Below are 27,119 nucleotides of genomic sequence, written 5' to 3' on the forward strand. Positions count from 1 at the left end.
AAAAATTATGTTTTTCTAAGTTATTACTTAAAACCTTGTTTTGTTAAAAAAAATATGTAAGAAACTATAAATCAATTCTGGCAGATGTTCAATAAAGTGGCATGAATTTGAAGTCATGCATTTTTCTTTTTAGTTATATTACTCAAACCAATTACTTCACAAAACAACAAAATTGTGAAAACTTTTTTTTAAGTAGTTGGCTTCATTTCCAAAATTTAAAAAAATATATCCGTAAATGTATCTGTCTAGATGTCATATTTTTATTTCATACTCAGTCATTCACTATATCAATGTAATTTACAGAAAATTTTGTTTCTCCCTTGGGGCCCATGAATTTTTTAGTGACCTGTTTTCTGAAATATGAATTCTTCCACCATTTACTCACCATGTCATCTGTGGAAAGTTCTTAGCCTTTCTACTTTTTTCCCAATTGTCAAAGGTAGGTAATGATAAAATCTACCTCACCTGGGGTGCCTGGGTGGCTCAGTGGGTTAAAGCCTCTGCCTTTGGCTCAGGTCATGATCCCAGGGTCCTGGGATCGGGCCCCACATCGGGCTCTCTGCTCAGCGGGGAGCCTGCTTCCCCCTCTCTCTCTCTGCCTGCCTCTCTGCCTACTTGTGATCTCTGTCTGTCAAATAAATAAATAAATAATCTTAAAAAAAAAAAAAATCTACCTCACCAGTAGGTATGAGAATTGAATAAGAAAATGTGTATAAAAGCACTTTATGTACAAATGTGACCTTTTTTTAAAAGATTTTATTTATTTATTTGAGAGTGAGAGAGTTGAGAGAGAACATGAGAGGGGAGAAGGTCAGAGAGAGAAGGAAACTTCCCATGGAGCTGGGAGCAGATGTGGGACTCGATCCCGGGACTCCGGGATCATGACCTGAGCCGAAGGCAGTCGCTTAACCAACTGAGCCACCCAGGCGCCCCACAAATGTGACTTTTTATGAGATACTTGATGTCGTGCTAGGAGACCCATCAGAAACATTTAGCAATAGTCCAAGGGAGAGAGCCAAAGCGAACCTCAATTAAGGAAGAGAGCACACATTGACTCCAGAGATACTTAGAAATTTGAATTCTTAGACTTTGAGTATGGATTGGGTGAAAAGAGAGGTTAAAATTAAATCAATTTGGAAAAACAATCAAGAGGAAATTGTTTCTTAATATGAGAGTAGTATTTTGATTATGAAAACCACTGTAAGTAAGACTTACAGCTCCAACTAGTAGGAAAGTATCTTTAGTACAAAGGGCAACATGGAGAACAAAAAAATGGTATATTCAGAACAAATAAGTATTTTAGTACACAAGAATGCCGTCACTATAGTCACGGCCTTCCATGTCATGGGTGCAGACTATGGAATCATACAGTATCTGAACCTCCTGCTCTAAACACACACTCTGCCTCAAACCACTCATTGAAGCTAAAAATATGCTTATATTGACATTCACACACAAATTTCTACGAAGCAATACTTCCCTTACAGGAAGGAAATTCCAAGTAATGGCTAAAACACTGAACTCAGAGCTGCAGATCCAACTCCTAGGTGCCTTCACTTTACCACCTAAAAAGAGGCACAACAAAATCTACCAGTACATGCCTCACTGACACTACAGAGGCCACCAGCCTAAATCACATCTTTTTAGAAGTTGAAAGGATCTAATAGTTCAGTCCTCTTATCAGTGAAGATAGAAAAGCAGGAAAGTGTATAGTTGTGAAGAGATCCATCTCTGGTACTTACTAGCAAACAGTGTTCCCACTGTAATACATTAAATCCAGACTCTCAGGGGTGGACAGTACCAACAAGACAAAAATCTTCAGACGTTTCACCTAGAGACTGGAACAGGAAGGTCATTTTCTTCATCAAAAATCGAAAGACTCGGGGCGCCTGGGTGGCTCAGTGGGTTAAGCCTCTGCCTTCAGTTCAGGTCATGATCTCAGGGTTTTGGGATCGAGCCCCGCATCAGGCTCTCTGCTCAGCGGGGCGCCTGCTTCCACCTCTCTCTCTAACTGCCTCTCTGCCCACTTGTGATCTCTATCAAATAAATAAATAAAATTTAAAAAAAAAAAAAAAGACTCTAAGTCCCAACCCATCCATCATCCACACATCTCCATTTCAACCTTGACAAAGCACAAGTCAGAAGTCAAAACCACGACAAACTGGGACCCCAGAAAGAGGGAAGAAAAAGAGAAATTGAAAAGACAAGAGAAAAAAGATCAGAGAGTCCATATCAAACAGGCAGCTCAAGGGAAAATGAAACAAACCAATTTGTACCATTCTCCAGCTGCTAGTGAACGCTTCACTACCTATTATGAATTTCTTTCTGGGAATAAATTAAACTTTTTGTACTTCTAAACATTAAAAGTATAACTTAGAGGTATTAAACCTACAGAATATAACATTCTATCGTGCACTTTAAAACCAGGATCTAACTCTTTGCACAATCAGAAGTAAGAAATCCCTGTTATGGACAAGGAACTGAGGAACAGCTAGGTTAATTAAATACTGTAAGATGTTACAATCATTTAGTAGCTGAGTCAGGTTGAGACCCCAAATCAAGTGACCTTGAGCTCACTGCCTCTACCGTATTACCGCATTCAACTGTCTTCCTTAAGGATTCGTTACCAGGTCTAGATTCTTAACTATCTTCTATTTGGTAAGCCAGTAAGGAGCTCCCTGCAGGTCTCCTGCATTTCTACAGTGTTATATAAAATGTCATGCTTTTCAAGATACTTCAACATATGCTGTTACATTTAGCTCTCAACAGTAATTCCATAAGTACCAATATTATCTCCATTTTACAGATTATGAAGGAAGGATTCAGATGACACATGAGCTTGTCAAAATCATAGAGAGCAAATAGTACAACTAGAACTAGAGCTCACCAACTCTGACCCTAAAGCTTCTGTTCTTTTCGCTGCCATCTTGCCTCTGTACATTTTTCTAATTCCAATACCCAGCATCTTTCCTCTTCAGATGATCACTAGAGAGCAAAAATTTTAAAGAGGTGAGGTGATTTGTCATTTCTACAACTGCAGTTAAGAAGTCATCAGTCCTGATGTGGATGGTTTGTTCAAAGCAATTCAAGTGAGTTGCACACAATCTAATGCACTTAACCAAGAAAAACGATTTCACCAGTGTGAAAAATGTAACCAGAAGTTTTTCAGAAAATTAAAAATATCCACTCATTGGGAGCCCACCAAATTAAAAAGTAGACAAAATTACAAATTTCCAAAATGTTTAACATACCAATTACAATATTTTCTTATCCAGCGATTAAATACCATCTAAATCATTTTGAGCTAACTCCCACAGTGAGATGCCCAAAATATCACCCCGCCTGGCTGTCCTCTGAAGTTTAAATAGGGTAAGACTGGGAGAAAACGGAATGGATGGTTAGGGAATTGTGATATTTTAAGAGGTGGACTAAGAAATAATTTGGAAATTTTTTTTACTTCTTTCCATGTTGTTCTTCAAGAATAGTTTCTGTATTATAGCTTCCTGTGATGCATCAGCAAGAAGCAAAAACAAATCTAAAAGTCAATGTTTCTTTTTTATATTAAGTTTTTTTATTTTAATTCCAGTATAGTTAACATACAATGTTATATTAGTTTCAGATGCACAAGGTAGTGATTCAATTATTCTATATAATATTACTCAGTGGTCATCATGGTAAGTATACTCTCAATCCCCTTCACCTACATCACCCATCCCCCCACCCGCCTCCCTCTGATAAGCTTTATTTTAAACGAGTACCTGAAATTAAAGTTTTTTTTCAACAAGAACTTTTTTTACTTGCATACTTAGAATACATGGTTCTAAAAGATTCATATAAAACATCCCATCCAAGAAAAACAGAATATGTACCCCTGGGGATAAAAATACATTATATGTTTATTAAAATAAAAGAAAAAAAAAGAAAAACAGAATACACATTTTCTTTACGTACACACGGAAGAAACCTCTGATCAAATCACATGAAAAGAGACATAACAAATACAAATTTAAGAAGACTAAAAGTCAATGTTTCTAACTTCTGAGACAAAATAACATTCATATCCCATAAGAACTTCATATAATCAATCCTACATTTAAAAAACCTCCTCTGAACACAGCCTCCCATTGTATTTCAGCAAGTTGCTCAAGACCACCCCAAACTTTAGTCAGGAATAGTCTACAGCTTGTACGATTTAAGTAAGCCATACCTAGAAGCAACAAAACAGATGAACTCTTGAGGGCTTTTCCTATCCTGTGATTTTACCTACTTCATTTAATTTCACCTCCCATCAATAAATGATGTCTCAAAGACCCAAACTATGAACTTTGAATGCAATTACTTTTGATGGAAGAATCTTTCTACATCAGTACTATAAGTTATCCAATACGATTCTTCCTGAACCTTCCATATGCATGGAATTGCTAGAATAAGCCAAATAAAAACATGATATAATCTGATGAAAACGATTATTTTAGTGTTATTTAGTCATGACAAAAGTTAGACAGAATATATATATAACCAATGTTGGTGCATAATGAGAAACCATCAGCACATAAAGAAAAATTTACCTTTCTGGTGTCTATGGCAGTGCATTTGCTTTATCCAAATGGATTATCAAGTCCTTAAGACTCAAGTGTTAAAAGGTGAAGAATAAACAGTGAAAACATATCATTTTACCTGTTCAATATTGCTATTGAATGTGTCAAAAGATAACTGCTCTGCTCCTCTCATCCTGGTTCCTTCTTTGGTAATTAGGTTAATAACAACACTAACAGTAGAGAAGGTTTATATTGAGATCATTAAAGCTTAGTCCACAACCAATTTTTACCACAGATAATGCCATGAAAAGATCAATTAAATCTACAGAAAGTCCATTGTTACTAAGACATTTCTCTGTAAAGTGGAAAGATCGCACCTACATCCCACTGCTCATCACGCAGCATTGCGGCACGTTCAAAGACTGGCAGACTATATTTCCCAGAGACGGCTGCAATATCTCCCATCCCGTATGCCCTTCTAGTACCTTGCCACTTCCTGATCCGTGAATCTGGGCGGGCTTGTGACATGATGAGAAGCAATAAAATGCTACAGAAGGGTTAGAGTGTGACTTCCACAACTACGTCACCAAACATACAGGTAATGGTGCCTTTGCCTGGCTCACTGGAACACTTGTGCGAGCAGAGCCTGGAGCCTTCATGCAAACATTCCACGTGGAGAAGCCCTGAGATTACATGGGAGAGATGCCTGGCAGCCCCACGCTGCTCCGGCCCCCACTGTCTCTGCTTTACTACAATTGTTTGAGAAACCTCAAGCCAGAACCACCCAGCTAAGCCCTTCCCAATTTCCTGACCCATGGAAACTATGAGAGTTAATAAAATAATTGTTCCTGTTTTAAGTCATTAAGTTTGAGGGTGACTTACTACACAGTAATTGTTAGCAGAACAGAAATCTAGGCTTACAACTGGCCAAGAAGGAAACTGGCACATATCATGAAAGGATACCTAGGAAACACCAGGATCCCAGCTGCAGTCTTGACCCTCTTCTGTGGTGACAGTCCCTCAACCTCCCTTCCCTGTCAGGAGAGGAATTATGATTTACTAACACAAGTGTGAGCTTTATCAAAAATCTGAAATTCTTGTCTCCAGTGACTATGATTCCAAGCCCAGTATTTAATACTTGTGCACTTGTTTATCCTCAACTTATAAAGGGAAACACTACTTCCAACATTTGACCAAAATCGCATTTGACTCTACTAAAAGGTATTGTTTCTTACAGACTTCATTCCTCCTAATATTTTAGATTTTTTTCATGTCAAAAATGCAGGTGTCTATTCCTCTTTGAACTTGTAGTAAAAGACAGAAAATTAAACTTCCTTCTCAAAAATTAATGTGGAAACTATTTCTCAGTTACCACCAAAGAGGGTTATAGTGCCTGACGTCAAGTAAGAGGGACGGTAATGGGTAAAAAGAATGTGATTCAGAACTAAGACTAACTGACCTAAATCTTATTTCCTCAAAGATGCCTACTGCCCTTTAGGGACCCCTTTAAACTCCTCCTTTATAGTGCTACCCTTTGACAGGTATATTTCTTAATCTTCCAACAGGATGTTTATCCCCCTCTCCTTAAAGATCTCCAGAGGAAGAAGAACCATTGTTGAGTATCTAGGACGTACTAGGCATGTGCCAGAAAGGGGAACAGAGCCAGCATTATGTCCCAAGTGCTTGCCTACACCTGATCTTATGTAGATAAAAATGCCAGGGTGCAGAATGTACACGTGATCTACCCCGAAGTCTAATCTCCTCGGGAAGAGGCTAACTTAGAATTTAAGCTCTCATTAACTTTCCACGAAAATTCTCTATGGTTCAAAAGGTAGAGGGCACCTGGGTGACTCAGTTGGTTGAGTGACTGTCTTCAGCTCAGGTCGTGATCCTGGAGTCCCGGGATCGAGTCCAGCATTGGGTTCCCTGCTCAGTAGGGGGTCTGCTTCTCCCTCTGACCTTCCTCTCTCATGCTCGCTCTCTCTCATTCCCTCTCTCTCAAATAAATAAATAAAATCTTAAAGGTAATTCAAGACACTCTGCATCTTCCTTCTTAAGGTATATAACTACAATATGAATCAAACACGAGATTCATATTGAATCTCGTGACTGGTCAATCTTCCTCACAAAACAGCTTAAAAATATATATGTTACTTAGTTTCCAAAATGAAACAGTAAATAAGGACTCTTAAAGCTGTGAAAACTCTCAAAGGGGCACCAGGTCTAACGTGCTACCCTTTGACAGGTATATTTCTTAATCTTCCAACAGTGATGCTTATCCCCCTCTCCTTAAAGATCTCCAGAGGAAGGAGAACCATTGTTGAGTATCTAGTACATACCACGCATGTGCCAGAAAGGGGAACAGAGCCAGCATTATCTCCCAAGTGCTTGCCTACACATTATCTCATTTAATCTGGGACATCTTTCAGGACATGCTTTAGTATTCTCATTTTTACACATAAAAAAAAAATGAGGTTCAGAGATATTACGTGTGACTAGGATTCCTGTCTCAAAGCCCAGTATCTTTCCACCCCACAATGCCAGAAGAAAAGGCATGACCTGTTTCTTTAGGCACTGCACTGTTCAACACCCAAATGGTCAGAAAGCTTCATTCAGCTAACTAAAATCTCTTCTTTGATGTGAGCTCACGTTTTCCTATTCATTATTCTATGAACAATGAAAATAACTATTCCATATTCTCTCCTCAAACACAGATAAAAACAGAAGTCAATTCATTTCTTTACCCTATTTAGAGTAAACAAATCCAGTCCCTATGGGATTTCAATGAGAAACAAAACAAAACAAAACAAAAAATACTATTTTATATCCCTGGGATAATTTTGGCCATTCTTTTTTCAGGATCTTCCCTGATGACTCAAAATAAACACAAATCTCTAAAAAATAACCATTTACTAAGATAGAAAAAAAAAGAGAGGGGAAAGATCTTTCCATTATGATTCAAAGAACAAAAACATTAGAAAGAAACTTGTTTAAATACTTTTTAATCTTTACCTCAGACTGTACATTTTTTCAAATATTTTACCATATTTTTTCCAAACAATCACAGCCAAAAAATTCTCTTATTCACATTTTCTAAGAATGAGATGTTTACATGAAGTGATCTACCCAATTGGAAAGATTCTCTTTTTATTTTTATGTCTCTTAAAGAACTTTAGAAAGAAACTCAAATGTCATAAAGGTTGCTATATTTTATCAACCTCTTATTATCAAATGAAAGCTGAATCCTTCCTGGAACAAAGAGAGATTCCAAATTCCTATGTAGCAAATGCTCAGTGAGTACCAACTATGCATAAGATCTGTATTATACTCTAGGATACGAGAGTAAATGTCCTTGAGACACTTTCCCTGAATTATGCCCCTTACATTCTAAAGACAGAGATAGACACACAATTAACAGCATAATGAAAATTATACAGGGACATAGAGAAAGAAGTGGCAAGTTTTGCCTAAAAAAAAATAAGAAAGTAACTAAAGGATGAACAAAAGTCCTGGATATCTAGGGGCACCACTGGCATTTTGGAGGAATTTTAGATTTTAGAATTTAGAATTTTAGATTCGTGAGCCCATCCCAAATATTAAGGATGTTTATCCATCCCAACCCCAAACACTAAAATGTTAATAACAACCCAAATACCTCAAATGTCATTTTAAAACTCCCCTGGGGTAGGGGTGAGAACTACTACCCCAAATGAAAACCATTGCTAGAGCACAGGGTACCTCATGCTCAGCACCAACATATGAAGAAAACCATCATCCTACTTCTTCTCAGTTGTGGACAGTAGCAAGGGAAATGGAGTAAAAGAAAGGTGAATGACTAAATTAATAAGAAAATGGGTTTAAAAGATTACAAGATAATATGGTCAAGGAGTTTGTGGTGTGGAAGACGCAATCAGAGAATACAGCCCAAAATACAATCTTCATATAGAAAATAGAATATAAAACATGAACATATAAATTGGTTTATCAAACTGTCACTGAGTAAACATAACTCTAGAACAGCCACTGAGTAAGACTATAGCGTGGTTTCACCTATAACTCATGTGATGCTTCTACCATCACTTTACAACTCTACAACCACCATTTTAAAATTACGTCTTCTCTATTTTACAGAGGAAGAAACAATGCAGACAACATTTCTAATGGTACACTGAATGACAGACTAGGACGAACATTCAAACCCAGATTTCTAATTCCTGACACCATGCAATGAAGGTGTTAAACAGGTCATTAATGGAGATGTTAAAACTGTTCAAGGTAATGACAGGAACTGGACTGGACACGACAACTGTGAGAGTCAAGTTCCTGGATGGCAGAAGAGAGACAAGACCAGGATGACTGAAGCTGGAAGCGTGGGAAACAGAGAGTTTGTGCAGAGATTTTGGAAGTGGAGTGAGTGTTGGCCTACATTGTAGCACCACAGACTAGAAGGAGGGTGGACAGCGAGAAGACTGGGACACCACCCTTAGCTTGAAGTTTATAGAAGGTGTAATAGCAAGAATGAGCATCCTCCAATTGAGAGGAATTTGAAAAAAAAAAAAAGTGACTATTACCCATACATAATACAAATAATATTTCAAAACAATTATCCCAATCTATAATCCCTTTCTATACTGGTATTAAATGTCTTTTTTGTCCTACAACATTTAAACAAACTGTTTATATTTACTTCAGTCTTTCCTCCTGGTTAAAAAAAAAAAGTTTATTTTTTTTAACATTTTTTTGGGATGTTTCCAACTTGTTGACATTTCTCTGGCATTTCTGGTGTTTACAAATCAACTCAGAATTATAATTCCAGGAGTACCAGTACTATATATAGATAAACTATAATAATCTTCTTGCTCTGCAATGTGAAACAAGAGTGGATAGAGCTCAAAATGACATTGACAATATCAAAACAATCAACATAAATAAATAATTCAGTTAAGTAAAATGTTAAATAAAAATAATGTATTCAAATTCAGATTGTATCTACTAAACAGTTTAGAAAGTTGGTAACAATAATAGCCTCTATAACAAGAACTACTGACCAAAAAAAACAAAAAACAAAAAAACAAAAAAAAAACTACTGACCATTAAGAATCCTCACTCCCAAACAGACTAAGTGCTTAGACTTCCTCACCCCAAAAAGGGTAATACACATGCACCCTCACTCCTCAGTCTAGGTAATCCCAACATACATTTTTTTAGATGAGATAATCTTAGACTGATGGTCAAAAGGAAATGTCAAGGGAAAATGAGATTATGAATAAGAGAAAATTTACAAACCTACAGATTATAAGCAGACTATTCAGCCTGTTTCTTTTTTAACTCTTTCATGGAATGAAGCAAATAATATCATATCTTGGGGTCCCTGGGTGGCTCAGTCAATCAAGCATCTGACTCTTGATTTGGACTCAGGTCATGATGTCAGCATTGTGAGATGGAGCCTATTTAAGATTCTCTCTCTTGAGGGGCACCTGGGTGGCTCAGTCAGTTAAGCTTCTGCCTTCAGCTCACTATCCTAAGGGCCTGGCTGGGATCGAGTCCCACATCACACTCCCAAGGAACCTGCTTCTCGCTCTGTCTACCTCCATCTCTCTCCCCCTTTCTCTGACAAATAAATAAATAAAATCTTAAAAAAAAGAAAAACCAAAAAAAAGATTATCTCTCTTCTTCCCCCTCTGCCCTCCCCCCTCTAAAAAAATAAAATTAATTAATTAATCCCATCTTATCTAAATCTCCTATTGTTCTTTCCCACTGCAATTTATGGATAAGTTCAAACTGAAGGACATCCCTATTACTACTCTCTTTCAAAGTTTAAAGCAAATATTTGGTTTTTATCCTATGAAAACTATCATTAAACATACATTTATTAAATTTTTGAAAAAGGGGTTTTCTAGAAAAAAGAACAGGTACGTTTTTAAAAGCATCTGAGTTACAGAAAAGGGAACAGTGATAGAGAATAAATTCAACATATTAAACTATAGGAAACTGCATGACTTTTCATACTATAAAGAAATTTTTAGCAAGCATTAGATATTTCAGAATAAGACATAATCCTTCCAAAAAAAATGCTTTCTCTGAAAGAAAACACTTACCTCAAATAAATGAGTCCTTTCCTCCCCAAAGAATCCCAGTTTCTTGAAAAACTGGGATTGTGTGAGTGTATATGCATGCATGTGTGTGAAATCACTTATTTGAAATCTGTTTTAGAGGAATTTGAGAATTTTTGCATTCTTTCATTAATTTCACAGATGACTCTGTCTTTCTTTGTGTTTAGTTCCATTTAGGGGTCCAATGTGAGAAAAACAAACCAAAACTACATTGTCAAATACATTCTATGGAATAACGGCTAAAATATCAAATAAGCTTCAATAATAAATATCAGTAGTGTTAATGTGAGTCACTCTATGAGAGGCCTAGGTGGCTCGGTCAGTTAAGCATCCAACTCTTGATTTAAGCTCAGGTCATGATCTCAGGGTCATGATCTCAAGGTCATGAGATCAAGCCCTGTGTTGTTCTGCTCCATGCTCAGCAGTGCATTTACTTGAGATTCTCTCTCTTTCCCTTTCCCTCTACCCCCTCCTCCACTCACAGTCTCTTGAGCTCTCTAAAATAAATAAATAACACTTCAAAAATTAAATGATAGGCGCGCATGGGTGGCTCAGTCAGTTTAAGCATCTGCCTTCAGCTCGGGTCATGATCCCAGCGTCCTGGGATCCAAGCCCTGCAGTGGGCTCCCTGCTCAGTGGGGAATCTGCTTCTCCCTCCCACTGCTCTTGTGCTCTTGCTCGCTCTCTCTCTCTCTCCCTCTCAGATAAATAAATAAAATCTTTTAAAATTTTTTTAAATAAATGAATAAATAAATAAATCCAATTCTACTTAAACTAATTAAAGGAAATTTGATAGTCAGTAAGTCAACCAACAAATCAGCTACACACAAGGGAAAAAAACAGGATGACTTCTTTTCTCTAAATTTATTGGCAGTGTCACTGAACTGACTTAGGATCTAGTTGTTTTAATGCGTGTAAATGTATATCTACATCCGGTCAACCAATATTTGAGTGCCCACTCTGTTCCATGCATTGTCATAGATTTGGGCAGTAAGGTAACATGACCCTGACCTCACAGAGCTTATATTTTAAAGGTGAAAACAGACAGTAAATGATAAACTGGGAAGAATGAAATATAATTTCACACATGATGGGAAATGCTATGAAGAAAAATAAAGGAGGATAAGGCATTGGAAAGTAACTGGAAATTTTAGGGGAATGGGTAGACAAGCTAAAAGGGTTGTTGCCCTTTCAGGATTGAAACCTACTTAACAGGACATTAATTCAAGTATTCCACTTACTGAGCACATGTTCTTATTTAGGCACAAAATAGGTGTAATCTTAATGACAACCATGACAAACAGGCATGTTATGCCATTTTACAGATGAAGAAATGGAGGTTCCTAGTAGCTTGTCTAAAGTTACTTACATAAGAAAGAGCAGAGCCTACATTCAAACTCTCTGTGACTCCCAAGTCCATGCTCTTTGCCCTGTAACATACAACTGCTCTCATACGGATCAAGATGGCCTCACTGTTTCCAAACTACAGTTCCTAACCACAGTTACAACATTCATTAACTTTCATAAGTTTTCATAAATCAAATCCTTCTGACACACTGTATTTCTGAGAGATGTTAGGAAATGAGAGGAATGATATGTCTTAATTCTAAAAATTCAGTACTTTGAGAATTATTATTTATAACTTCTGTAGTAATAATAATATTTGAAAATTCTTACTAACAATTGCTGTGTCTCAAAAAACATCTTCCATTTTCTGGATGCTATCCCAAAACATTTATTATAATAAAACTACAGATTGGGGAAAACTTATGTGGTAACACTGAATGGCAGAGGCCATGAAAAGATGAAGAGACCCAAAGACTGAGATGCACCCATGAGGTATAGTTCCTCCCTTCTCCTTCCTTGCCCACACAGTATTAAGGAAAGATAGGTTATTTGACCAAATCCTGAGAATCCAGATGAAAAATCTCTAAGAGGAAAGAAGCACAATGAAAGGGAAAACAAAAACAAAAACTCTGAGAAAAATTAACAAAAATATCATTATAGGAGGGGTGCTTGGGTGGCTCAGCTGGTTAAGCACTGGTGGGTTTCAGCTCAGGTCATGATCTCAGGGTTGTGATATCAAGCCCCGTGGCAGACTCCACACTCAACCCAAAGTCTTCTTGAGATTCTTTCCCCATCCTTCTCCCTCTCCTTCTGCTCCTCCCTCCTCACCCCTCCCCCAACCCCCAGCTTGTGCTCTCACACTCTGTCTCTCTCTCAAATACATAAAGTCTTCAAAAATAATAATAATAACCTTAAAGGAGAAAGTCTAAGGTCCAGAACCAAGGCAAAAAGTGCCACCAGGATCCTTGTCCATACATATGGGAGTTCCATTCACCCTTAGCTGGCTGAAGCTGACCGAGCACAGGGCACTTGCTGGGGTCTAAGAAAAACAGCAACAATAAACCTCAGTAAAGGTTGCAGTCCTGTAAGACTTGGCCTCATCCCACACCTTTTCTTCACCCTCGACCCATTCCTCAAACAGCTCCAAGTTGGGGAAATGACTGTTGCAGTCCAGATCTTCAGTGCTATGGAACTTGACTTGGCTTAGGGCTGGTAATAGAGATAGAATAAGTGAGTAAAAGTACTAAAGTATAAATACTAACTAAACTTTGACTAAGTAAAACCACTCATCAGCAAAAATTGGGAAGTGATGAAAGGGAGATAGAGGGAAGAAATGTAAGAGTGCTAATAACTACTCATAGCACGAAATCAACACATAATGTTTAAAATTGAACATGAAGGTAGTTAACAAAGCATGAAATCACTCCAGCGTCATTTTAAAGGTTTTCATCATCTCTTGTCTCAACCTTGAAAGGATCTGTTATGAACAATTATTTCTGTAAAGAAACATTTAGCTAAATTTGAGCAATGCCTTCCATTTCACTTCAGTTTATTGTTCCCCTGTTAAATTCAACTAAATTTAATACTTATTTGCTTTAAATTAACAAGAATATTATGATCAAGATATATTATGATCTTGTAATGAAATTATTTCCCATCATCATGCCCTGTGACTATGTCCACTTATAAAGCATAAACAGATGTCTGGAATGATGCTCAAATATTACTACTAGTAACTTCTCAGTGGTAAAATTAGGATAATTTGTTGTTTTCTTATTCATTACTTCCTGCATTGCTTAACTTCTTTTTTTAAATTTTTATTTAAATTCCAGTTATTAACATACAGTGTATTATTAGTTTCAGGTGTACAATATGTTGATCCAACACTGACATACGACACCAAGGGCTCATCACAACCAACCTCCTTAATCTCCACTACTTATTCAACACATCCCTCCCTCCCACCTCCTTTCTGGTAACCACCATTTTGTACTCCACAGTTAAGCGTCTGTTTCTTGGATTGGCTCTCTCTCTCTCTTTTTCCCCCTTTGTTCATTTCTTTAGTTTCTTAAATTCCACATATGAATAACATCATATGGTATTTGCCTTCCTCTGACTAACTTCTTTCACTTAGCATTTACTCTCTAGCTCCATCCATGTTATTGCAAATGGCAAGATCCCATCCCTTTTTATGACAGAGTAATATTCCACTATAAATGTAGTGGAATATATATATATACCACCTCTTCTTTACCTATTCATCCACTGATGAACACTTGGGCTGTTTCCATAGTTTGGCTATTGTAGATGATGTTGCTATAAATGTTGGCATCCCTATGCACCCCTTTGAGGTAGTACTTTTATATTCTTTGGGTAAATACCTAGTAGTGCAATTGCTGGATGGTAGGGTAGTTCTATTTCTAAATTCTTAAGGAAACTCCCTACTGTTTTCCAGAGTGGCTGCATCAGTTTGCAATCTCACCAACAGTGCAAAAGGGTTCATCTTCCTCCACATTCTCAACGATATTTGTTGTTCCTTGCATTTTTCATTTTAACCTTTCTGACAGGTGTGAGGTGATGTCTCAATGTAGTTTTGATTTGCATTTCCCTGATGATCAGTGATGGTGAGACTCTTTCCATGTGTCTGTTGGCCATCTAGATGTCTTCTTTGGAAAAAATGTCTATTCATGTCTTCTACCCACTTCTTAACTGGATTATTTGGTTTTGGGGGGTGTTGAGTTTTATAGGTTCTTTGTAGATTTTGGATACTAATCCTTTATTGGATATGTCATTTACAAAAATCTTCTCCCACTCCAAAGGTTGCCTTTTAGTTTTGTTGGATTGTTTCCATCACTGTGCAGAACCTTTTATCTTGATGTAGGCTCAACAGTTTATTTCCCTTGCCTCCGAAGACATACCTAAAATGAAGCTGCTATGGCTGATGTCAAAGAGGTAACTGCCTGTGTTCTCTTCTAGGATTTTTATGGTTTCAGGCCTCACATTTAAGGCTTTGATTCATTTTGAATTTATTTTTGTGTATGGTGTAAGAAAGTGGTCCAGTTTCATTCTTTTGCATGTGGCTATCCAGTTTGCCCAACACTAATTGTTGAAGACATGGTCTTTTTTCCATTGGATATTCCTTCCTGTTTTGTCCAAGATTAATTGACCATATAATTGTGGGTTCATTTCTAGGTTTTCTATTCTGTTCCATTGATCTATGTGTCTGTTTTTGTGCCAGCACCATCCTGTTTTGATCACTAGAGCTTTGTAATACAGGCTGAAGTCTGGAATTGTGATGCCTTGAGCTTTGCTTTTCTTTTTCAAGGTTGCTTTGGCTATTCAGGGTCTTTCGTGACTCCATACAAATTTTAGGATTGTTTGTTCTAGCTCTGTGGAAAATGCTGTCGATTTTTTTATAGGGATTGCATAAAATGTGTAGATTGCTTTGGGTAGTATACACATTTTAATAATATTTGTTCTTCTGATCCACAAGCATGGAATGCCCTTCCATTTCTTTGAGTCATCTTGAATTTCTTTCATCAGTATTCTAAAGTTTTCAGAGTATGGGTCTTTCACCTCTTTGGTTAGATTTATCCCTAAGTATCTTACTGTTTTTGGTGTAGTTGTAAATAGGATTGATATCTTAATTTCTCTTTGTGCTGCTTTATTACTGGTGTATAGAAATGCAGATTCTGTATCCTGCAAATTTACTGAATTCATTTATCAGTTCCAGCAAATTTTGGGGGGAGCCTTTTGGGTTTTCTAGGTATAGTATCACGTTATCCTGCAAACAGTGGAAGTTTTAGTTCTTCCTTGCCAATCTGGATGCCTTTTCTTTTGTTGCCTGATTGCTGTGCCAGTGCTATGTTAAGTAACAGGGTTGAAAGTGGACATCCCTGTCTTTCTCCTGAATGCAGAGGAAAAGCTCAGTTTTTCCCCTTTGAGGATATTAGCTGAGCATTTTTCATATATGGCCTTTATTATGTTAAAGAATGTTCCCTCTAAAACAATTTTGATGAGGGTCTTTAGTATGAATGGATGTTGTACTTTGTCAACTGTTTTTTTCTGCATCTATTGAATTGATCATGGCGAATGATTCTTTTAACGTATTGTTGGATTCAATTTGCTAGTATTTTATTGAGTATTTTGGCATCCCTGTTCATCAGGGACACTGGCCTGTAGTTCTCTTTTTATAGTGCAGTCTTTATCTGGTTTTGGTATCAGGGTAATGCTGGCCTCACATAATGAGTTTGGAAATTTTCCTTCCTTTTCTGTTTTTTAGAATAGTCTGAGAAGAATAAATACTAACTCTTCTTTTTTTTTTTTTCTTTTTATTAGTGAGAGAACTTGTAAGCAGAGGAAGGGAGGGGGAGAGGGAGAAAGAGAATCTTAAGCAGGGTCCACACTCAGTGCAGAGCCTGACAACGGGGCTCAATCTCACAAGACTAGATCATGATCTGAGCTAAAATCAAGAGTTGGACACTTAGCCTACTAAGCCACCCAGGCACCCCACTAACTCTTCTTTAAATGTTTGGTAGAATTTGCCTGTGAAACTATCTGGGTTTTTGTTTGTTTGTAGTCTTCTGATGACTGACTCAATTTCTTTGCTGTTTATCAGTTGTTCAAGTTTTCTGTTTCTTCCTGTTTCAGTTTGGTAGTTTATATGTTTCCAGAAGTTTGTCCTTTTCTTCAAGTTTGCCTAATTTGTTGGCATATAGTTTTTCATAATATTCTCTTATAATTGTTTGTATTTCTGCAGTGTTCATTGTTATTTCTCCTTTTGCATTTGTGATTTTATTTATTTGGGTCCTTTTCTTTTTGATAAGTCTAGTTAGAGGTTTATCAATTTTATTGATTTTTCAATGCTGCTGGTTTAATTGATCTGTTCTGCTTTTTTTTAATTTAATTTTATTTTTTTCAGTGTTCCAAGAGTCATTGTTTATGCACGATACCCAGTGCTCCATGCAATACATGCCCTCCTTAATATCCACCATCAGGCTCACCTAACCCCCCACCTCCCTCCCCTCCAAACCCTCAGTTTGTTTCTCACAGTCCACAGTCTCTTATGGTTCATCTCCCCCCTCCAATTTCCCCCAATTCACTTTTCCTTCCCTGCTCCTAATGTGCTCCATGTTATTCCTTATGTTCCACAAGGAAATGAAATCATATGAAAATTGACTCTCTCTGCTTGACTTATTTCACTCGGCATAATCTCTTCCAGTCCTGTCCATGTTGATACAAAAGTTGGGTATTCATCCTTTCTGATGGAGGCATAATATTCCATTGTATATATGGACCATATCTTCTTTATCCATTCATCTGTTGAAGGGCATCTTGGCTCTTTCCACAGTTTGGTGATTGTGGCCATTGCTGCTATGAACATTGGGGTACATATGGCCCTTCTTTTCACTACATCTGTATCGACATCAGCCACATCAACCTCTTTCAAGGCATGTCTCCAAAGGCAAAGGAAACAAAAGCGAAAATGAACTTTTGGGACTTCATCAAGATCAAAAGCCTCTGCACAGCAAAGGAAACAGTCAACAAAACAAAGAGGCAACCCATGGAATCGGAGAAGATATTCGCAGAGGACACTACAGACAAAGGGCTGATATCCAAGATCTATAAAGAACTCCTCAAACTCAACACACACAAAACAGATAATCATGTCAAAAAATGGGCAGAAGACATGAACAGACACTTCTCCAAAGAAGACATACAAATGGCTAGCAGACACATGAAAAAATGTTCATCATCATTAGCCATCAGGGAGATTCAAATCAAAACCACATTGAGATACCACCTTACAACAGTTAGAATGGCCAGAATCAACAAGACAGGAAACAACAAGTGTTGGAGAGGATGTGGAGAAAGGGGAACCCTCTTACACTGTTGGTGGTAATGCAAGTTGGTACAGCCACTTTGGAAAACAGTGTGCTCTTTTTTTTTTCTTAAATATTTGATTTATTTATTTGTTTGAGAGAGAAATCATTTGAGAGAACACAAGGAGGGGGAGCAGCAGAGGGAGAGGGAGAAGTAGGGAGCCTGATGCGGGGCTCAATCCCAGGACCCTTTCCGTATGGAAAGGCATATGCTTAACCAACTCAGCCACCCAGGCACCCCTATTCTTTTTTTTTTTTCTTTTCAGTTTCCTTATCATTTATTTATGGTCTAATCTTTATTACTTCCTTCCTCTTGCTGGCTTTAGGTTTCATTCGTTGTTCTTTTTCTACTCCTTTTGGTGTAAGGTTTGGTTGAATTTGAGCGATTTTTCTTGCTTCTTGAGGTAGGCCTGTATTTCTATATACTTCCTTCTTAAGACCACTTTTGCTGCATCCCAAAGGTTTTGGATCATTGTGTTTTCAGTTTCATTTGTTTCCATGTATTTTTTATTTCTTCTTCATTTCCCTAGTTGACCCATTCATTGTTTAGTAGCATATTATTTAACCTCCATGTCTTTGGGTCTTTCCAGATTTTTTTCTCATGGTTGACTTCTAGTTTCATAGCACTGTGGTCAGAGGAGACGCATGGTATGACTTCAATCTTTTTGTATTTGTTGAGGACTGTTTTGTGACATAATATGTGATATATTCTGGAGAACGCCTGTGTATCCGTGAAAAGAATGTATGTTCTGTTGTTTTATGGTGAAATGTTCTCAATAAATCTGTTATGTCCATCTGGTCCAGTGTGTCATTCAAACCCACTGTTTCCTTGTTTATATTGTTTAGATGATCTAGCCACTGGTGTAAGTGGGGTGTTAAAGTTCCCTATTATTATTGTGTTATCATCAATTAGTTCCTTTATGCTTGTAATTAATTGTTTTATATACTTGGGTGCTCCCATGTTGGGTATATAAATATTTACAATTGTTATATCTTCTTGTCAGATTGTTCCCTTTATGATCATATAATGCCCTTCTTTGTCTCTTTTTACAGTTTTTGTTTTAAAGACTAGTTTGTCTGATATAAGCATTGCTACTCTGGCTTTGTTTTGATATCCATTTTCGTAATAAATGTTTCTTCATTCCCTTACTGTCAATCTGCAGGTATCTTTAGATCTAAAATGGTAGCATAAAGATAGGTCTTGTTTTTTATATACATTCTGACACCCAATGTCTTTCAATTGGACCACTTAAACCATTTACATTCAAAGTAATTATTGATAGATATGCATTTATTGTCATTTTATTACTTGCTTTTTCATTGTTTCTGGAGATTTTCTCTAATCCTTTCTTGTCTTTGCCACATTTGAACTCTTGCCCTCAGAGAGTCCCCTTTAATACTTCTTGAAGGGCTGTTTTAGTGGTCACAAACTAACATTTTATAATGAGTATTTATTATTTATAAAACCAATTACTTTAATTTAAAATAAAATATAAATAAAACTTACAAGTTACTTCACCATTAACTCTGACTAATCAATGATCACCTATGTTTAAGCAGTGTCACCTTACAATGGTACATGAATTAAGGGCAAGTTGATTATTTAATATGGACTATTTAACTTCCTTTTTTTTTTATTAATATAATTAAATTTTTTATTTATTTTCAGCGTAACAGTATTCATTGTTTTTTCACCACACCCAGTGCTCCATGCAATCTGTGCCCTCCCCAATACCCACCACCTGGTTCCCCCACCCTCCCACCCCCCGCCCCTTCAAAACCCTCAGGTTGTTTTTCAGAGTCCATAGTCTCTCATGGTTCACCTCCCCTTCCAATTTCCCTCAACTCCCTTCTCCTCTCCATCTGCCCTCGTCCTCTATATTATTTGTTATGCTCCACAAATAAGTGAAACCATATGATACTTGACTTTCTCTGTTTGACTTATTTCACTCAGCATAATCTCTTCCAGTCCTGTCCATGTTGCTACAAAAGTTGGGTATTCGTCCTTTCTGATGGAGGCATAATACTCCATAGTGTATATGGACCACATCTTCCTTATCCATTCATCCGTTGAAGGGCATCTTGGTTCTTTCCACAGTTTGGTGACTGTGGCTATTGCTGCTATAAACATTGGGGTACAGATGGCCCTTTTTTTCACTACATCTGTATCTTTGGGGTAAATACCCAGCAGTGCAATTGCAGGGTCATAGGGAAGCTCTATTTTTAATTTCCTGAGGAATCTCCACACTGTTCTCCAAAGTGGCTGCACCAGTCTGCATTCCCACCAACAGTATAAGAGGGTTCCCCTTTCTCCACATCCTCTCCAACACACGTTGTTTCCTGTCTTGCTAATTTTGGCCATTCTAACTGGTGTAAGGTGGTATCTCAATGTGGTTTTGATTTGAATCTCCCTGATGGCTAGTGATGATGAACATTTTTTCATGTGTCTGGTAGCCATTTGTATGTCTTCATTGGAGAAGTGTCTGTTCATATCTTCTGCCCATTTTTTAATATGATTATCTGTTTTGTGTGTGTTGAGTTTGAGGAGTTCTTTATAGATCCTGGATATCAACCTTTTGTCTGTACTGACATTTGCAAATATCTTCTCCCATTCTGTGGGTTGCCTCTTTGTTTTGTTGACTGTTTCTTTTGCTGTGCAGAAGCTTTTGATCTTGATGAAGTCCCAAAAGTTCATCTTTGCCTTTGTTTCCTTCGCCTTTGGAGACATATCTTGAAAGAAGTTGCTGTGGCTGATATCAAAGAGGTTACTGCCTATGTTCTCCTCGAGGATTCTGATGGATTCCTGTCTCATGTTGAGGTCTTTTATCCATTCGAGTTTATCTTTGTGTACGGTGTAAGAGAATGGTCAATTTCATTCTTCTACATATAGCTGTCCAGTTTTCCCAGCACCATTTATTGAAGAGACTGTCTTTTTTCCACTGGATACTTTTTCCTGTTTTGTCGAAGATTATTTGACCATAGAGTTGAGGGTCCATATCTGGGCTCTCTACTCTGTTCCACTGGTCCATGTGTCTGTTTTTATGCCAGTACCATGCTGTCTTGGTGATCACAGCTTTGTAGTAAAGCTTGAAATCAGATAACGTGATGCCACCAGTTTTATTTTTGTTTTTCAACATTTCCTTAGCAATTCGGGGTCTCTTCTGATTTAACTTCTTTTTTTTTTTTAAGATTTTGTTTATTTATTCGACAGAGATCATGAGTAGGCAGAGTGGCAGGCAGAGAGAGAGAGAGGGAAGCAGGCTCCCTGCTGAGCAGAGAGCCAGATTCGGGGCTTGATCCCAGGACCCTGAGATCATGACCTGAGCTGAAGGCAGAAGTTTAACCCACTGAGTCACCCAGGCACCCCTAACTTCTTTTATTAATATATTAAAATTCATCATTAATGAATAAGATTAAGATCAAGGAAACATATTATCCTGACATGAGTCATAAAATAAGAAAATATACTTGATGAACCTAAGAACTCACAATACTTGAAATAGTTAATGCGTACAAACTAATGCACTAGGCACTAGTGTTACAAAAATAATGTCGAGAAGCATACATTTTAACCAATGATCAAATACAGTAGAATTTTTAAAAAGGAAGTATGTGTTTATGTGTGTGAGTTTAAGAGGAGCCATATCTCTAGTTATAAGCATACTTTGTTTTAATGCAATTAGCTTTATTGCACTTCACAGATACTGTATTTTTTATAAATTGAAGGTTTGTGGCAACCCTACATCAAGGAAGTCTGTCCACACCATTTTTCCAATAGCATTTGTTATGTCTCTGTGTCACATTTTGGTAATTCTCACAATATTCCAAAAGTCTTCATTATCTATTTGTTCTGGTGATCTGTGATCAGTGATCTCTGAGGCTACTACTAGAGCGTGGAGATGTGATTGAATTCCTGCAATCTCATGATAAAACTTTAACAGACAAGGAGTTGCTTCTGATGCATGAGCAAAAAAGTGGAATCTACTCCTGATGACCATGCTGTGAAGACTGCTGAAATGACTAAAATAGATTTAGAATATGACGTAAACTTAGCCGATAAAACCATGGCATTGTTTGAGAGGACTGACTCTCATACCATGAACTCTGGTAAAATGCTATCAAGCAGCATCACTTGCTGAGAGAGTTCATGAAAGAAAGAGTAATCAATGCAGCAAACTCTGTTGTCTTAGTTTAAGAAACTGTCAATGGGGAAAACTATACCCATATAGTCAATATATCATTGTTCATCAATTGACGAGTATAACTTTCTTAATGTTTAATGACTTATTACTTAGAATACATATTACATATTTATCAGCCATTTACTTTCCACAATCTCATACTCATTGATTTCCTTCCCAATCCCCTCTCCAAATTACACATGCATTTTTAAAAAAATGAGATAGCTAGACAGATAGATAGATAATTGTTTTGAGTAATAACTGGTTAGCACTGAGTCATGCATATGAAAAAATAATTACTTTATTTGACCATAATATATAGACCTTAATATGTCATTAACTTCTGTTAGAGACTATCAAAGAATATCTGCTACCTCCTTTCATGCAAAGGGCTTTTCAATAATAATACCTCTCATAGTGTTTCTTTTTTTTTTTTTTTTTTTTTTTTTTTTTTTCTCATAGTGTTTCTAAGAGTTACCCACAAACCATCTCCATCAGAAGCATTTGAGGCCATCATTAAATATGCATTACTGATTTGGGTTAAAGCCCACCAGAGTGGAGCTGAGAAATCTGCAGATATACCAAGCCCTGGCTGATTATTTTGTGTAGCATCTTGCATTATGCACAGTTGTGTGCTTTTATGTCTTATAAAAGATATTTTATTTGCATATTACCATATCTTGAAGAGAAAGTATGTATCACTTCCAGATACACTTCACTAAAACACAGTGAAGCAATATATGTTCAAGATCAATTAGCACAATGCCAGGTATGCATTTATTCATTCATTCAACATGAATTTATCAAGTGCTGACTAAGTTCCAGACTGGTCTAGGCATAGAGATACAGCAGCAACCAAGCAAAGACTCTTACGAGGCATATATTCTCCTGGGGAGAAGTTTAGACAGCCAGTAAACATTACACAAGAGTAATTAGATAGAGCCACGCCCCCAGACTCTTAATTGAGTGCTTTCTCACTCCACCAAATGATTAGTTCATTAACTGTAATGCATCATATCATGTAGCATGCATAAGCAAGATGCAAATACAATAAAAATCAGGATTCATTCTGCAGGCAGTAGGGAGAGTGGATCGAGGCATCAGAGTATAAGGAGTAGAGCAAACCTGAGTTCAAAGTCTGCCTTCAGCACTTTATATACCAAGGCTGCAACCTGGACAAGTTATCTAAGCTTTTAAGATTTAGTTACAGAATTTAGGGCACCTGGGTGGCTCAGTGGGTTAAAGCCTCTGCCTTCGGCTCAGGTCGTGGTCCCAGGGTCCTGGGATCGAGCCCCGCATCAGGCTCTCTGCTCAGCAGGGAGCCTGCTTCCCCTCCTCTCTCTCTGCCTGCCTCTCTGCCTACTTGTGATCTGTGTCTGTCAAATAAATACATAAAATCTTAAAAAAAAAAGATTTAGTTACAGAATTTATCAATACCTGTCAATACCAATTTATCAGCAGCCCTGGAAGGATCAGTGTGATGATCAAGCACGGGTCTGGCAGAATGTAGGTCCGTGTTACTGGTTCTCTCTTTCCCCACAATCAAATGTGAATCTCATCTGACTATACCACTGCATACCTAACCTAAAAGGCTAGATTTTAGATTTACTGGAAGTCAACTGTCACTAGTTTGCTTAAATTTCATCATAAAGACTGCTTTCACAAATATGATCATATATTATATACTTAGATGATACCCTTCTGGGATAAAAATGGCAATATTATCCCATTATAAAAAAAAAACACGCACTTTGAGAGTTTTTTTAATCAAAATACTAGTCTATACTGTGGGACTATCACTCATTTTCTAGGCAGAATATGTTAGATCATCAGGGGTGCCTGGGTGGCTCAGAGGGTTGAGCCTCTGCCTTCGGGTCATGGTCTCAGGGTCCTGGGATCGAGCCCTGCATGGGGCTCTCTGCTCAGCAGGAAGCCTACTTTCCCCCTCTCTCTCTGCCTGCCTCTCTGCCTACTTGTGATCTCTCTCTCTCTGTGTCAAATAAATAAATAAAATCTTAAAAAAAAAAAGAATATATTAGATCATCGCTAAAAAAATCGTGTATGTATACTAATGCGTCATCTCTTCTTATCGAAATATTGAGTAATATCATAAGTCCCTAAACAGTAAGTCCAGCCCCCACATTCTACCTCTCCAACCTACTTTTTTCCCTTCTTTGCCAGCTCACAACAACCCAGTGACACTGGCATTCCTTGGCTCCTCAAACCTACCAGACTCCCAAGCAGTTAAACACCATGCGTGGCGAGGTCCTCTGGTCACCAGGCTAATGCCTAACTGGGTCCCACCTTAAACATCTGGTTCTCAGAGCAGCCCTCTCAGACCCTCCATCCTGGCGAGGTCAGGCTGCACCGTACAGGGTCATATGGTGAAGCCTCGGTATAACGATAAATGATGGAGAGGCCTGGGTTCCCATCAGTCATCTGATGGATGTTATGCTACAGCACAAATACACAGCTGTGCAGATCGATAAAATTTCACAAGCAGCACAATATAACTGACAATAATGCATCTGTGACGTTAGCCAGGGCTTTCAGAAGTGACTCCTCCTCTGCCATGACGCAGAATACATTGCTGATAACAGGGAGTTCTATTTTTTTTTTTTTACATATAATGTATCATTTGTCCCAGGGGTACAGGTCTATGAATCATCAGTCTTAAGCAATTCACAGCACTCACCACAGCACATACCCTCCCCAGTGTCCATCACCCAGCGACCCTACCCCCCACCCCCAGCAGCCTTCAGTTTGTCTCCCGAGATTAAGAGTCTCTTACAGTTTGTCTAACAGGGAGTTCTATTAAGGGCAATTCCCGACATGGCCCAGTTCTCTTCATTTCTGCTTTTATCCCTGATTGTCAGACTGCATTTTGCAGAGAACTTTGGAAGTATGTTAATGGTCTGAGGCACACTGTGACATATGTTAATAGTATATCGAGCCCTTTTTCAGAGTTCTTTTTATTTGGGTCTACTGTTTATTTTCTGTTAATGTTTGTTTTCTCCACTTAAGGATTGTGTCTACCCCATCGCCTCCTGTATCGCCAGTGCCTGCCAGTTCCCAGCATACAGAAGGACTATGTGCAATGACCAGTCACTGGATCGATGATTTAAGACATAAGGGTGTGTCCATGTGGAAGAAACATGGCGTACGGAAGTTCAGTTTACTTAACACATGTAAAGTTCTATAAAATAATGCTGCGCACCTAGTGAGCATTCAGTCAACGCTCTCATCATCTACCAAGTAGCACAATGGAAGAGTGAGGGCCTGTGAGTGACTGACCAATGACAAGGCTGAGCATGCGCTGTGTGGTTAACCCTGTCAGAGCAGAGTTTAACGCAGTAAAGGAAACACAGTAACCCTTCACAACAGGGGTTTCTGAGTTAATTCATTTTAACATGTGAATGTGCAACTTTAACAGCCCAAGATCTTTTCACATATTCATGGCTGAGTTCAGCACTTTCAACAATCCTGTCTTATACACATAAGCACTTCTGTGTGGTGGAGCAAAGAAAGAGACCCATGCTCCATTCTCTCAGTGGATGGAAAGAAATCTGGTATCCGTAAATATTTTAAGGAAAGGTCATACATTTTTTTCCTAGACTTGTGAAAATGAAACAGACAATGAAAGTACAAATACCTATATCTCAAGTCACTGAAATCCCACCAGCTGCTTTAAAATTAACAAAAAGAAGTAAAACTCGAGGTCATTCTGCCTCCACTCATCCCAGAACTGCAACTGTGTTTCCTAAAGAAATCACTGATGCAAGCGATTCAGGGAAGGGACACCTAAGTGGAAAAAGTTTTTACGCCTACCAGTCCAAGCTGTTTTGAAAATGGGTGCCTTTCATTATTTTTATTTATTAGGCTCTCACACTTTCCTTTAACTTTCATGCCATTCTTACTGTTTTCCCAAAGAGTCCATTTTCTAAGAGTCTTCCATCTAAGATAACACATTTTAGCCATCTGTATACTTTCTAGGAAATTTCAAACCTATTATCAAAAAAGAGGGATTGCTATAAAATCAAATAATTCCCCCACTGTCAGAACCTAATGTATGTCACAATCAGACACAACTCCACCTAAGGCCTTAAGTAACAAATTTGAACATACATAACCACTTGTTAATATTGCAGAGGGAAAAAGAGACCCTCCACTGAGTACATATGCCACATGAAGGTACTCCGACAGAAATGGACATCTGCCGTCTGGTCTAGTCAACTATTCTACTTCACAGAAAGAATATTCGTAAGTCACACCCAGGACCTATACCAAGCTTGAGTAATTAAATACAAATGCAAAATTATAATACAAAAACAGATCAAGTGTTCATCAATTGGTCTGTTGCTTCTTGCTAAAAAAAAAAATATTATTATTTTCCAGAGTTAGCCTACAACCCAGCAATTGCACTACTGGGTATTTACCCTAAAGATACAAATGTAGTGATCCAAAAGGGCATGTGCACCCAAATGTTTTCAGCAGCAATGTCCACAATAGCCAAACTATGGAAAGAGCCTAGATGTCTGTCAACAGATGAATGGATAAAGAAGATGTGGTATATATATACAGTGGAATACTATGCAGCCATCAAAAAAATGAAATCTTGCCATTTGCAATGAAGTGCATGGAACTAGACGGTATTATGCTAAGCAAAATAAGTCAATCAGAGAAAGAAAATTATCATATGATCTCTCTGATATGAGGAATCTGAGAGGCAGGGTAGGGGGCCGTGGCGGGGAAGGGAAGGAAAAATGAAACAAGATGGGACCGGGGACGGAGACAAACCCAAACCATAAGAGACTCTTAATCTGAGTGAACAAACTGAAGGCTGCTGGGGCTGGGGGGAGGGATAGGGTGGCTGGGTGATGGACATTGGGGAGGGTATGTGCTATGGTGAGTGCTGTGAATTGTGTAAGACTAATGATTCACAGATCTGTACCCCCCAAACAAATAGTACATTATATGTTAATTAAAAAAAATTGTTATTCTTCCATGGAGCCACATTGACATTTAACCTCAAGTACATTTGTAATAAACACTTCCATT

The 27,119-nt window shown here is 37.8% G+C and overlaps 1 protein-coding gene across 3 annotated transcripts in view; it reads right to left on the minus strand.

Moving 5' to 3' along the window:
• SUGCT (succinyl-CoA:glutarate-CoA transferase) overlaps nucleotides 1-27,119 on the minus strand; it is a 765,791-nt gene that overhangs the window by 633,354 nt on the left and 105,318 nt on the right. The window lies entirely within an intron of this gene.

Source organism: Martes martes (genome assembly GCF_963455335.1).
Source record: "Martes martes genome assembly, chromosome: 11".
Classification (NCBI taxonomy): Eukaryota; Metazoa; Chordata; class Mammalia; order Carnivora; family Mustelidae; genus Martes; species Martes martes.